The sequence below is a fragment of the Molothrus ater genome, chromosome 3, assembly GCF_012460135.2.
Source record: "Molothrus ater isolate BHLD 08-10-18 breed brown headed cowbird chromosome 3, BPBGC_Mater_1.1, whole genome shotgun sequence".
NCBI classification, from domain to species: Eukaryota; Metazoa; Chordata; class Aves; order Passeriformes; family Icteridae; genus Molothrus; species Molothrus ater.
In genome coordinates this window covers 77,100,441-77,113,511 of record NC_050480.2, presented here as the reverse complement: position 1 = coordinate 77,113,511, position 13,071 = coordinate 77,100,441, and the positions used below count along the sequence as shown (strand labels likewise).

The following is a 13,071-nucleotide window of genomic DNA, read 5'->3' as shown; positions in this document are numbered from 1 at the left end:
CTAGGTACTGAGCTGGAAAACAAGCAGTTGCTATCATATACTACCACATATTTCACTTTTATAATTACTTTCACCAGGAGATCTGAAGATATGTGTCAAGTAAAATTCACTTAACTGTGAAGTGATAAATTAGACCCCTTCTCCATGTGTTTCCATTTCCTTCTGCAGCCACAGAAGAAGCAGCAGGGTAGTTTGTAGATCAGTGATGTGCAGTGCTGTGGCTCAAATGTTATCAGCCAAAACCAGGCCACTTTCTGCTGTTGAATGGTAGCATATTGAGTGTCTCCTGCTTCATCCTGCCCATGCCCTCCTCTCTTTTTTAGTGCGTGCTGTCACTGGGCACTATGTAGAACACATGGTTTGCAGGACGGGATACTGCTTTGTCTGGGAGCCATCTCCATTCAGCAGCATCCTGTGTCAGACTGAAGTCTGCTCTGTGGAGCACTGGATGACTTGTTTGATGAGGTGCTAAAAAGTGACAAATTTTTCACTTAAAAACTCACATTTTATATAACCATAGCACCGTGTTGGGTTTTCTTCTCGAAAGTATTTATATAATAATTTAATTAATATTATATAATAATATACTGTATATAAGAATAGCTTTTTGAGGAAGAAAGTGGTTAAACAAACACACACAGTAAAGTGCACTAGAGACCCTTACGTTTTACTTGCAATGAACATGTAGTCACTTCTAGATTATCAGTGCAGTAGGGAGTGTGTTTGTGTTATCATAGTGGTGGAAGGGACCATGTTGGGTTTTTTTTTTTAAGTCTGCCCACATGCTCCTAAAATATGTTGAGAACCCAGCATTCCTGCTCCATTAGCTTCAGTTCCCGAGTTTACCATGTATTTTCCCAGTTTGCATCACTTTCTCTTTTCAGTAGGTGCACTTTCATTTCAGTGCCTCAGTTGTCATCTTCCTCACTGTTCACTTGTGCACACCTCAGGAACTTTGCCAAGAGAGCCTGGGAGAATGTGTGCACACATAAGGGATGGATTATATCAGGGGTGCAAAGCTATTAAACCAAACATGCAATATGACTGCCGCCAGCAGCGGGGTCTGGAAATGGGTTGATTAGAAGAAGCACAACAGGAAGGTGAGTTTGAAACTGGTTTTGGTATAGCTGTGAGAATAGTGTTGCACATCTGCCCCACAGATGGCCCGAGATGGATCATTTCTGAGTCTCAAGTATTCATTGCTGTTTCAATTTAGGATATATGGGGGCTTCAGACTGAAGTGTGATTGTAACACATGCAGCACATACCAAGCCAGTTTTTATCTGAAACTGCATACCAAAGGATACAGCTGCCAAGTATTCAGGTTTCTCCGCAAGCATACTTGGCTTACAGAAAAAACAACATTCTGGGAAGGGCATTTTGTGCCATCCTAAGAGGAACAAAGCAGATGATCAGAAGATAAAACTAGCACAGTTATACCTATACATGCAAACCTGTATCCTAATTGAAGGCTAGATGTAGCTTTCTGTCAACACACACTGTTGGTTGTTACTAACCTGAATTTATGTAGAATATCTTTCAAAGTTTAGCAGTAGGACATTTATGTCTATGTTCAATGAACTGCAAAAAAACAAAGCAAAATATTATTCCGCAATAGATTCTTTCACAGAATGTTTTCAATAAATACGCATAAAAAAGTAAATAAAGTAAATAAAGTAAATAAAGTAAATAAAGTAAAAAACACCTTAAAAAACTTTAGATTATGGTATTTTTCATGTTAGAGTTTCAAGAGCAGATGTTAGGAACCCTGATGGACCAGAACACACTACGTATATTAGTGAAATAAGAGGTTGTGTTTACTAGGAAAATCACATAGATGTCCTTTGGGAACAAGGGAGCAGTTAATGCATTAAAACTTTGTGAAAGGGTAGAAGAGATAGTACTTGTAATTTTTACTGCTTTCCTGACAAACATATGTCAGGGGTTTTTTGCTTCAAAGCTACTTGAAAACAGCTTAGTGTTTGATAGCCACTTGTGAAACTAGGCACTGACATCAGAAGTATTTACAGATAAAATATGGGGTTTTTTTCTCTAAAACTGTAGTCCTGAAACTTAGGGCTTTTGCTCTCTTATTCACATGTGTCATATGTAGGCACCTGACCAAAAAACCAAAACATTTAATCATAATCAAAATTTCCTCTTGCTTTTCCATCCATGGAACTACTGAAAACAATCTCTAAATATAAGAAGAGATAAGGAGTGAAGCAGCCTTCAGAAAGTAACCAAAGAATCCCATGCCTCTTCTGAAAGGAGAAATCTATTTCAGAAATGGGTTAGACAGACTTGTCATGGATAGCCTGGGTACATTTAATTTTTCCTCAAAGAAAGCAGATAGACTTCTGTATCTTTGAAGTCTCTTCTAATACTAAACAACTCTGATACATTTGTTTTTATTTATGTTAAAGGGATTAAGGCTGATTTGGTGAGTATTATACAGGATATACAACAAAGAGGTCTTTCTCTGATGAATTAACAGATTCCTTGCCCTAAGGATCTTAGAGTTCAACTACAGACAAGCATACAGAGGTAGGAAAGCATAAAAAGAGAAGATCATAACAAGAATCACAGCACTACACTTGGCTTTTCATTAGCATGATTTTAACATTTTTTCTAATCTCCTCTAAGGCCATCTCTCATTTTTCTACAATAAGTGACTGCTAATTCAAGAGAATTTTTACAAACACACCAAGATTAGTAATAATTCTCCTCCCCTTTGCAACTGAATTTTCTAACTTTGAGTAAACTGGTGAGTAAATGTTGTCCCCTTCATGAATCTCGCATTTTTTGTTTTATAGTTACCATTGCATCAGTGCCACTATACAATTGCTAATGCAGATTGTAACTGGGAGAGACCATTTTTAAACACCATTTTTAATAACTGAAAATCAGAGCTGGCCTTTCATTTTGATCTAGTATTGTAGACATGTCATCAGTCTCTGGCCTACGGGCAACAGTGCTGAGCAGGAAATGAAGTACTGTCAACACGAAACTTTTTTTTAATATTCTCCCTGCAAGCTAATGGGACATGAAAAAGCAAAATACAGTCTTTCAAGAAAAATCAAAACAATTTGTTGTCTGTGTAGTATAAAATAGGGATTACTATGGGTCAGGTATTATTATAGAAAGACATTTGTTGGCAGAGTAGGACAGAATATAATGGTTTGGAAGAGACCCACAAGGATAATTGAGTCCAATTCCTGCATTATTATTGTTCTGTAGAGAAATGCTGGGCCAAGAAATGACTGTAGAATCCTGTGATTCCAAAGAGAAAACACAATTGCTGCTGCCCCAGATCCATGTCACTGGAGGCCAGGAATGTTAGACTGTGGTTGGTGCCTTCTGCCTGGCATAAATTGGAGGAAAAACAGAGAGTGCAATGTAGGTATGGGGACTTTCAAGGAGCTTTTCAGAAAAATGAAGGGTTAACAGCCCAGAAAGCTGTAGAAAGGCTTTTGAACTCAGGTTAGGGTGTTAGATAGCTACTCAAAGTGTTTGTCCTATCTTGCCATCATGGGATCCATTTTGCTATTTTTAAGTTACTCTCCACTGACAATATGTGAGCATCTGCATTCTATGGGAGGCTGAGTGTGCTGCCTATGTTGGTATGATCTATGCTTGTGTGATCTGGAGATCTGCTCTCTCCAGAACTTTTACAAAGCTTTTGCGTAGTGAAGAAAAACAGACTGAACTTCAACAATGCCTCTGCACCCAACTCTTCCAGAAAGTAGCAATGTGACAATAAGATGAATTTATTTAAATTATTCTCAAATGTTACAAAAAGCTACAGTTGCAGTATAACACACTCAAGATGAACCTTTGTACTCTCTTTCCTGTGCTAGTTTAGGCATTAAGCTATTATGATTCAACGAGTTGAGGCATGAGATTTTCAATGAATTTTAAATTAAAAATACATTTCCCTATGTATATGAATAAACAGTTGCTCTGACAAATTATATTATGAGTTCCACGTGGCATTACTAAAATAGTCCCACCAATCCTTTTTCTTCTCATAGTCTCTTGAAATGCAAGAACACCTTATATTTTTGCTGTCATCTTAATGGTAGATATTATTATAGGGGAAAAAGAGCTAATATCAGCTGCTTTTAATTTAGGCAGGATTTCTTTTACATTAAGACAGAGAATTTTTCTTCTATAACCATTTTGACTGGAAGTCATAGGGCCTTTGCCAAGAAGTTTCAATTATGCTTTTAAACTATAAATCCTAGGAGCCTTGAAATTACAGGGTGTGGGTAGTGATATGTTAAATGTTTTACAAGTGAGGAGAAATTAGTGCTTTTTGGCTTATCCTGAGTGCTGTTAAGAAACAAAACTGTTCTTTAGTTGAAGGTAAAAGTAGTTCCTTCCAAAGAAGTCTGTTAAAACTTGAAAGCATTTTCATATAGTTCTGTGAAAATGACACACAAATAACTTCAGAATGTTGAAAATAAAGCCAGTCACAGAGCCTCACCCAGGACATGTTCACCAGGAGGACATGGTGTAAACACAACTTAAGATGTTTTGGCTGCTAAAGAAACCATGGGATTATTTGGGGTGTGTATTAGCTCTACCCACCTACCAAATTTCCCATGTGGTATTTGGGTGGGGGAAATGAAACACTACCCCCATGTCAGGTATGAAACTATTTCCTTTTTCAGTTTGAGGTTAAATGTATGCCTTGGTCGTTTGGGTGGAGGACACTAACAGCTGCAGCCTTGAAGAGGATATTTCAGTTGGGCCAGGACAGATTTCTCCACGCCTTGGACTTGCTCATATCAATACTAATTGGGACTAAAGATACTATATCAAGAGTTAGTATAAAAGACTATTCATAAAGCCTTCCTTCAAGTGAGGCAAGTTTCACTGCAATCCTGCTGTCACAGATATGTTCTTTGCTAGTGATCAATAGCAAAACCAATCCTGCATGAAACAAGTGTGATCCAGCTTGGATGTGATCAGATGACTCTACTTCTATCATATTGGCCAGACTACACAGGAACAGAGTTTGTTTTGGCATTATGCATTTTTCCAAAGACAGGAGAACAAATAACATCAGCTCTGGTATCAAATAAAATGGTGAAGATGAGCAATACCTACTGCAGTAAAAAATATTTGTACAAATTCAACACTTCAGTTATTTTTTGGGAAAAAAATAAAGAAAAAAAAAAGTGAGCCAGCTGAATGAAATAATATAGAATCAGCCTTTTACATCACATGAATTTCATGTTTTGGACCAGTATCAGAAGCCCTAAAGGTGACATTCTCTGCCTTATATACCTAAGCCTCAAGTAAAAAACACACAGAGTTCCTAAAGTCCCCTGTTACGGGTACCAAAACCAGCGCACTTCAGAATAAGTGACAAACTTGGAGGCAAACATAACAAAGTCATACTCAGGGTTGCTATTGATACTTGCTGAAAATCTTTCAGGTGCTTCAGTCCTTGAGGCAATCAGTGAGTTTATTACATTTCCTCCTTTCACAGCTGAAGTAGGGCTCAAGACCTAAATGGGTAAGAACGAGACCTAACTCTTACTTTGCTATGCTTTGTCTAAAAATTTGTGTTGAATTGTTCCTTTTTCTTTAATTAGCATTAGCAATAATAAACAGTTATACTTTTCTAACTAAAGCTTTGGCCTTTGGAGTACTGTAAGGAATCAAAGGCAGTTCACTTTTCCAAAGTGAATTATTCTAGCCTGTAATCCATGGGAAGCAGGGAATAAATTCCTGTTGCACTCCTGAATGCTGAACATAAGATGGTCTGCAACTGGGGTTCTTAATCACAACCACAAAATTACAAATCAGCAACAACTTTTATTTCAGTCATGGCCTAATTAGATTCAGTACACAGTAGGCTGCTGTGCTGACATTGGAAGAGCTGATGAATAGCAATATAATCACTTTTTTCCATCAAATCTGAACTACTCTGCTCAGTTCAGGAGTAACTTGGAGAAATGTTAGGCATCTGTGATAAATAGGAGATGAAGATTAGGCAGTTTAACAGTCTTTCCTCTAAAGTCTGTGATTGTAGAAGACCTTGTGAGTAAAGAAGATATGAAATGGATTCCCCTTAGCTTCATGCTGTGTTTGTCTTTAAGGTTGGTGTTTTATTCAAGATGATGTGTGGTAATGATTCATAGAACTAAAGAGAATTTACCTGGATATGACTGGATTTCTCTGTAAGGCTCTTACAGCAATTCCAGACATTTCTAAAACTTCCATGAAGCAAAAGGGAGCTAGAAGTGCACCACCCACTGAATGTAAACTGTGTCCAAGAGCAAAGCTCATGATCAGAAGTTAATCTTATAATTTTGACCTTACCTTCTTTCCGCTCCCTCTCCCCAAGGTCATTCAGAATTATATTTCAGTGATTCATGTTTCCTAAATTTCTGTTCAGTAGGGTATGTTTTGCTATCTAGCTCTTGACATTTCACAATAATTTCAGCAGGATATAACAGCTATTACAAAACCTGACAAATGAAAATTTTTAGGTAATCTGAGAGATTTTTTTAAGCAGGAAAGATTCTGATCTTGCAATTTGTTTGACATTGATAGGGCTCGGTACAGGATAACACAGGAAACAAATAATCAGGGATGCATTAATGCATAAGAAATCTGTAGGATATTATAATCCATGTGGGTTTTCAGTATGTGACCCTACCGTTTGTCCCATTATATCCGTTTCTGATATCTGGTGAGAAAGCCACGGTCCTGACCTAACAAAGCCATCCGTGTGTTCTGTTCATAAGCCATTAACAGATTCCTAGAATTGAACACATCAAAACAATTTTGTAATTGTTTTTTTTTCCAGACCATCCCAACTAAGCAAAGAACATCTGTTTGTGCTGAAAGCTGAGCTCATATTTAAGTATATAGCTAAGCAGCAGCATTAATTTTTAACTTCCTTTATGAAACAGTTCAGAGTAAACAAAGCCCAGTAATCCAGAAATAACTGGGAGATAGAACTTGAAAACTTGGCTCAATTTGTTTCTAGGATATGAGATAAATGTCTGAACCTAAAGTTACTTCCCACCCTTCAGAGATAAAAAGGTCAGGAAACATCCTTTCATTCTGCAAACATGCTGACCCCAAGATGGAGAAATGCTTTAAAAATCAAATCTGAATCCCTGCTCTTCTTAGGTCATGAACTCTTTTTTTACTGTCAGAGTATTCAGATTAATATTTACTGTCAGAGTATTCAGATTATCTGACAAAAAAAAAAGTGTCACTCTTGCTAATGTAGAGGGTAACTGTGGTCTGTCGAATGCCCAGTGGCTTGTCTTCTTTTTCTATTGACCTGTGATACATACTTGTAAAGAATCAAAAGAATTCATTTATACACCAAGGGGATACTCTGTAGAAAATTTCAGAAATAAAAAGCTTTGGGGATTTATGTGTCAGACCAGGGCATCAGCTTCATGTTCAACTGAGGCTTCTTATCTTTATCCCACACTACCTAGAAGAATATAAATCTATAACAGGAGAAGTATGACAGATGCTGTAGTTTACAATATCTAGAAGAAATAACAGAGGCAGAGGAGGCATAAAAGGATAATTTTGCTTATACAAAATAGCAGCCTGAAAAATAAAACCAGGAAAACAAACAAGCAGATGGAGAAGGCGAAGTCTGCAAGACACAGCTGTGCAAAGTATTTAAATATCCAGATGCAAAGCAGCTTAAGGGTCAGGGACAAGGAAAGGACACAGAATGCTCTTAGCAGCTCTGCAGCATGATTGAGTAGTCTGCTTTAAAATTTTCAATCACATTAATGATTGTTGATTGTCCAGCTTTCTGTCAGATTTAGCTGGAATCATAGGTTTTGTTAGAAATCCAGATTCCTGAAACACCTGAGCAGCTTTTAATATTTGTTTGTTGCTATTTAAATGGCAGTAAAATAATTAGGGGGGAAAAAAAGCTTTTTCAGTTGGTCATTACTCAGTTCTTTCTTAGCAAAAGGAATAATAAGCTGTTTTTTTAGAATAGTCAAAATTGTTTTCTGAAGCAGTTAGTACCCATAATAATAATTTATGCTTTTACTGTATACTGCCTTCATCTAAGGGATTCAAGTGCTTCATGAATGTTAATTAGGCATCTGCAGGCATCTGTTAGCACCACCAGTTGCTAGAAGATGATTTGGGTCTATCATTAGCTGAAAAGACTCCACCTGCCTATTTTGCTTAGTATGCTGTAAAGAGGGTTTCAGGGACGGTATCTGCAAATTGAAATGTGTGAAAGACGGATTTTTCTCTAAAATGGAGATGCAGTGGAAAGTGTTAACTTAAAATGAGTTCCTGAATAAGATTTTATTACTGCTTTGATTATCTTTCTGGGCTTTGGACTCCCTCCTGAGCTGGCAGATGTCCCCTCCCATCATGTCAGTGGCTGAAAGACAGATTTTTATTCCCACCCTCAGTCATGTCTCAGGTTCTTCAGTAGTTTTGGGATCCTGTTCAAGGCTACAGATTCATTTCATAATCCCTCTACAGACAGATTCACATGCCTCAGCTGCTTTCCTGCTCACCACGCTTCTTTCCCTTCTCCTCCACTGCCTTCCTGTTCTGCCTTTGTTCTCTTCCATGTGTGCGATGGTCCATGTGCCTGTTGTGGCCCCTTACAGACCTGGTCACAGTCAGGAGGAGGCATTAAAGTCAGTTTTGTGACTCAGCTGACTGAGGAAGGTGTCCCACCTGACCTGGGTTTCACAAACAGACAAGGATTTGTGACTGATGTGATGATTGGAGGTCATCTTGGGCACAGTGATCATGAAATGATAAGAATGCTTAATTCCCAGAGAAGCAGAAAAACTGCTACCAGTTTGGATTCTCAGAGGGCAACTTTAGTCTGTTTAGGAGACTGGTTGAGAGAGTCCCATGGGGAACAGTCCTCGCTCTTCAGGACTGAAGAGGACAACAAGTCCAGGAGGATTATACATTCTTCAAGAAGGAAATCTTAATGGTACAAGAGCAGGCTGTCCCCATGTGCCAAAAGATGACCCAGTGGGGAAGAAGACTGGTCTGATTGAATAGAGAATTTGGCTAGAACTCAGTAAAAAAAACCCACCATGTGTTTATGAAGAAGAAGGGATGGGGAACTTCTTCTTTGGAAGAAGGGATGGGGAACTCAGGAAGACTATAAGGATTTTGTGAGGTTTTTCAGGAGGAAAATTTGAAGGGCCAAAAATCAATTAGAATTTTTTCTGGCTATGGAGATAAAACAAAATAAAAATGCTTGCCATAAACACTTTCACAACAAAAGGCGGGCCAAAGAAAAACTCCATCCTTTATTGCTTGTTGGGGCAAACATAGTGACAAAGGATGAAAAAAAGTCTGAGGTACTTAATGGCTTCTTTCCCTCAGCCTTTAATAGCAAGAGCAGTTGTTGGACTACCAGGCCCCCTGAGCTAGAAAACAGAGATGGGAAGCAAAAGGAAATCCTCATAATCCAAGGGGAAATGGTCAGTGGCCCGCTACACCACTTGGAAACACAAAAGTCCATGGGGCCAGATGGGGCCCATTCAAGGATACTGAGGCAACTGGTGGAAGTGCTCAATGCCTGTACTCGGTGATCTTAAAGGTCTCTTCCAACCTAAATGAGGCTATGATTCAGTTAACAATTATTCACCCTTCTTTTCAGGGAGAAATCTACATTTTACTATATTTTTCAGTAACGGCTTCTTTTCACCTTACAAGGAGCTTCAGAAACAAGGAAAATATTAAGAGAGGGCCAGGGGCAATGCTGAAAACTGAGCTAGCAATGAGAGCTACAGTTGTAAGCATGGCACTTACAAAAACATACAGCAGTAACCTGCATAGGGGAAACCTGCAAAGCACAAAGAATATTGTTTTCCTAACTTCTGATTTCGTAATTAAGGCAAGAAAGTGCATTTAGATATTGAAAACACACACAAAGGTATTTCCTGTGATTAGAGAAACAAAAGCAAAAAGGCAATATAAAAGGATTTTGATAAGGGAAAGCTTCTCATTGTTCACTATACTTTTTCAAGTGTATTAAAATTGTATTTCAGTTTGGTTTTAACTTGCAAGCTCTTTCTGTAGGTCTCAAAGATATCAGCTCCCATTTACATGCTAATATGTTTGTATTAAACAAGGTACTATGCCATCTACTTTCTTAAGAATTTTTTTGTATGCTGCTCTTATGGATGGGCCATGTATTAGAGGTCTGATTCTGTCTGTTCAGGGTCTGCCACTACGTAGAGGCAGGAGGAAGCCCTAAGATTCTGGTCACATCCTTATGTCCTTATTTTCATGAAATACCACTGTCATACAAAAATACCCTAAGAAAGCTGGTTTACCCCTAGACAAGTTTGGTATACATGGATCCAACAGAATTAGTATAATTTTACTGTGGAGGGCTGGGTGGGCAAACTCAAAAATTATTCATGTGAGTTTTATGGGCCGAATAGGCCCATGTCTTATAATTTTAAGGATTTATTTTAAAGCTTGCAAAATTTGATATACCAGTGTTGGTTAGACTTGAGATTTATCACAAACCGTGTCTTAGATGTGCCAGAATGTCACTGGGCTGTTCTGAGTTCCTTGATAAGGACAGAGGCTCCTGTGTCAGAGCTGGTCTGTAGTGATTGTTTTAAGCCTATGTATCACCTAATGTCATTCCAGAGGCCTGGAAGCCTGGTTTAACGCAGTCACACAGCCATGTCTGCTGTGGGTCAGGCTGGATGCCTGGGAGAAAGCACTGCTGCCATCACACAGCCTGTCAAGATCCCCTCATGTCTAAGAGGCATCAGTCTGGTCCCAGGCTGCAGCATTGCTCACTTGTTTTTACACCACACATTTCAGTTCTCTCCAGAGGCTAATTTGGCCAGGGATCTGAGGTCAGAGACAGTGCTGCAGTCCAGCTCCCTGCCCCAGCCTGGTTCCTGTCCCTGCACCTCTGCTCCCCCAGCATGGCACAGACACCAAAGTTCTCCTGGTGTGGGTGTGCTCCTCCTCAACATTTCATTGTGGAAGAAAACAAGTGAAGTTCAAGAACTCCTGCTCTCTACATGTAGCTGCAGCATCATTTCCTAGCTATGAAATGAATCATGCTTTCATTTTACAGACTGTTACCTAAAAGAAAATAAATAAATAAAAAAAAGCATGAATGTCAACTACATTCCTTTGTCCTTGCATTCAAGAAATGAAGCTAAAGCTGAAGATTGCTGAACATGGAAGCAATTAGTTCTTTATCAGCTACCTGTGAAAAACATACCCACTGAAGAACAAAACCCCAAAAATATGTTAGCTACCTCAAAATTTGTAGACATTTTTTGATTATTAATTCTTAAAATCCCTTGGATCCCAACGATTTTCCTACTGTTTCCTGTCATCAAACTCTTTTTGGTAAGCAAGGATTTATTTTGTTGCACAGACATTGCGCATGATTCTTTTTTATTTCTCCTCAGAAAAAACTTCAAAACTAGCATTGTTTTCAGAGCCTTTTCTTCCTATGTCCTCTTCAAATCCTTTTTCCTGAGGGACATCCTTGTTCATGGTAGCTTACTGTAAACAAAAGATGATATCAAAGTAATTGTTTCAAATATAATTGAAGACAGATTTCTTCATGTACAACACTTAGTAATGTCTTTGCATGCACATAAATGCTTTTGCACACTTTGTTAATGCTTAGGAAATAATCATCCTTTGGAAGAAACAAAAGGGACTAAATGAAAACCACACAAGTGAATTACTTAAAAGAGTTTGGAAGCTTGTAAGGTACATACAGTGCTTTTCCAAACATGGTCTGTGGCTGCATCTCACCAATACCTTCCAGCAGATTTTAGTATCTCACCCCTTGCAGATTTTGTGTTTGAAAGGTTTTATCATATACTCCTCCATATGCTATCACATATTTCCTGATAGGTTTTTTTTTTTACAGCACACCCAGAAGGCTGCTTGGGGGGCCTCCTGTTCTTTGGTCAATCTGTAATATGTTCTGCTTTCATGCCTTCCTGCTTGGAAGTCTGTTTTCTTGTTCATTTTGTTATTGTCTCCATTCAGGGTTTTTAAAAATTGCAATAGGTATTGTGAGATAGCAAGGAGTATTTCACCACCACTGGGCCAATTCACCTTTCCCTCTCCATATCCAGTAGGCAGGAGAGGGCACAAATACAGAGATACAATTCAAGATATTTTGCACTTACAGGAATACTGATTTTAGCTGACTTTAAACTGCAAATTTTGGTTACTATTACTGGTTTATGTGTAAACAGCAAAGGCTATTTTACCACACAATATTGTGACAAAAAGAGATACAATTCCAAATATTTTTATTCTTATCATTTGAGACCAGAAATGACAAAAGCAAGCCAGGAAGAAAAGAAAAAAAATATATAAAGGAAGGATTTTGAACCAAATTCAAACAATATATTTTGATTTTTTGTAAAATGTTTCTTTTGCTCTTCATCATTAATATTCTCACCTCTTTCCTTGTGTAAAGTTTGCATATTCTTCCCCCAAAGGTTACTTGAAATAATTTTTCTACCATGGCAGAAGTATATCTTGTCCAGATAAGACTCAGTGGAGATTGTGAGTATTCTGAATTTATGGATTTATGATTTTTGATGATTCATCTTATAGAAAATAGTGATTTTTAATTAATACCCCAATTATTAGTTAATATCTGTAGGCACATAATGTTGCTGTTGTATTGTTTCTCTTGCCTCTTCCTTACCCATTCACATTCAAACTGAAAGTCTCATGCTTTAAGACAGTGGTTGTATGAGACAAAGTATAATGAGATGTCAACCTTGATCCAAATCTGCTTGGTTTAGCTCACTGCAAATAGATAATAGCAGCAGTAGTTTAAAGACAGTGGGTGGGATCCTCTTCATGTAACTTGGGAATATAATTGCACTTTAATTATAGACCCTTCGGGCGAGATTTCATTTCATGTAAATTTAATTGTTTGCTACGCAGATGTCTGCGTTTCAGCTATTTATTGTGGTTTTCTTCATACTTATTGGAGAAAAAAGAGGCACTTAGAGGCAAAATTATCAGTTTTAGAGTGAGATGCATCACTTCCTTCAAGAAAGCAAG

General features: G+C 38.0%; 1 long non-coding RNA gene across 1 annotated transcript in view; it reads left to right on the top strand.

The window, feature by feature from the left end:
- Nucleotides 1-12,564, top strand: part of LOC129046622 (uncharacterized) — a 28,141-nt gene extending 15,577 nt beyond the window's left edge. Inside the window, exon 3 of the long non-coding RNA XR_008508259.1 lies at nucleotides 12,495-12,564. This is a non-coding gene — a long non-coding RNA (uncharacterized LOC129046622). The remainder of the gene's footprint in view (nucleotides 1-12,494) is intronic.
- The last annotated feature ends 507 nt before the right edge of the window (nucleotides 12,565-13,071 follow it).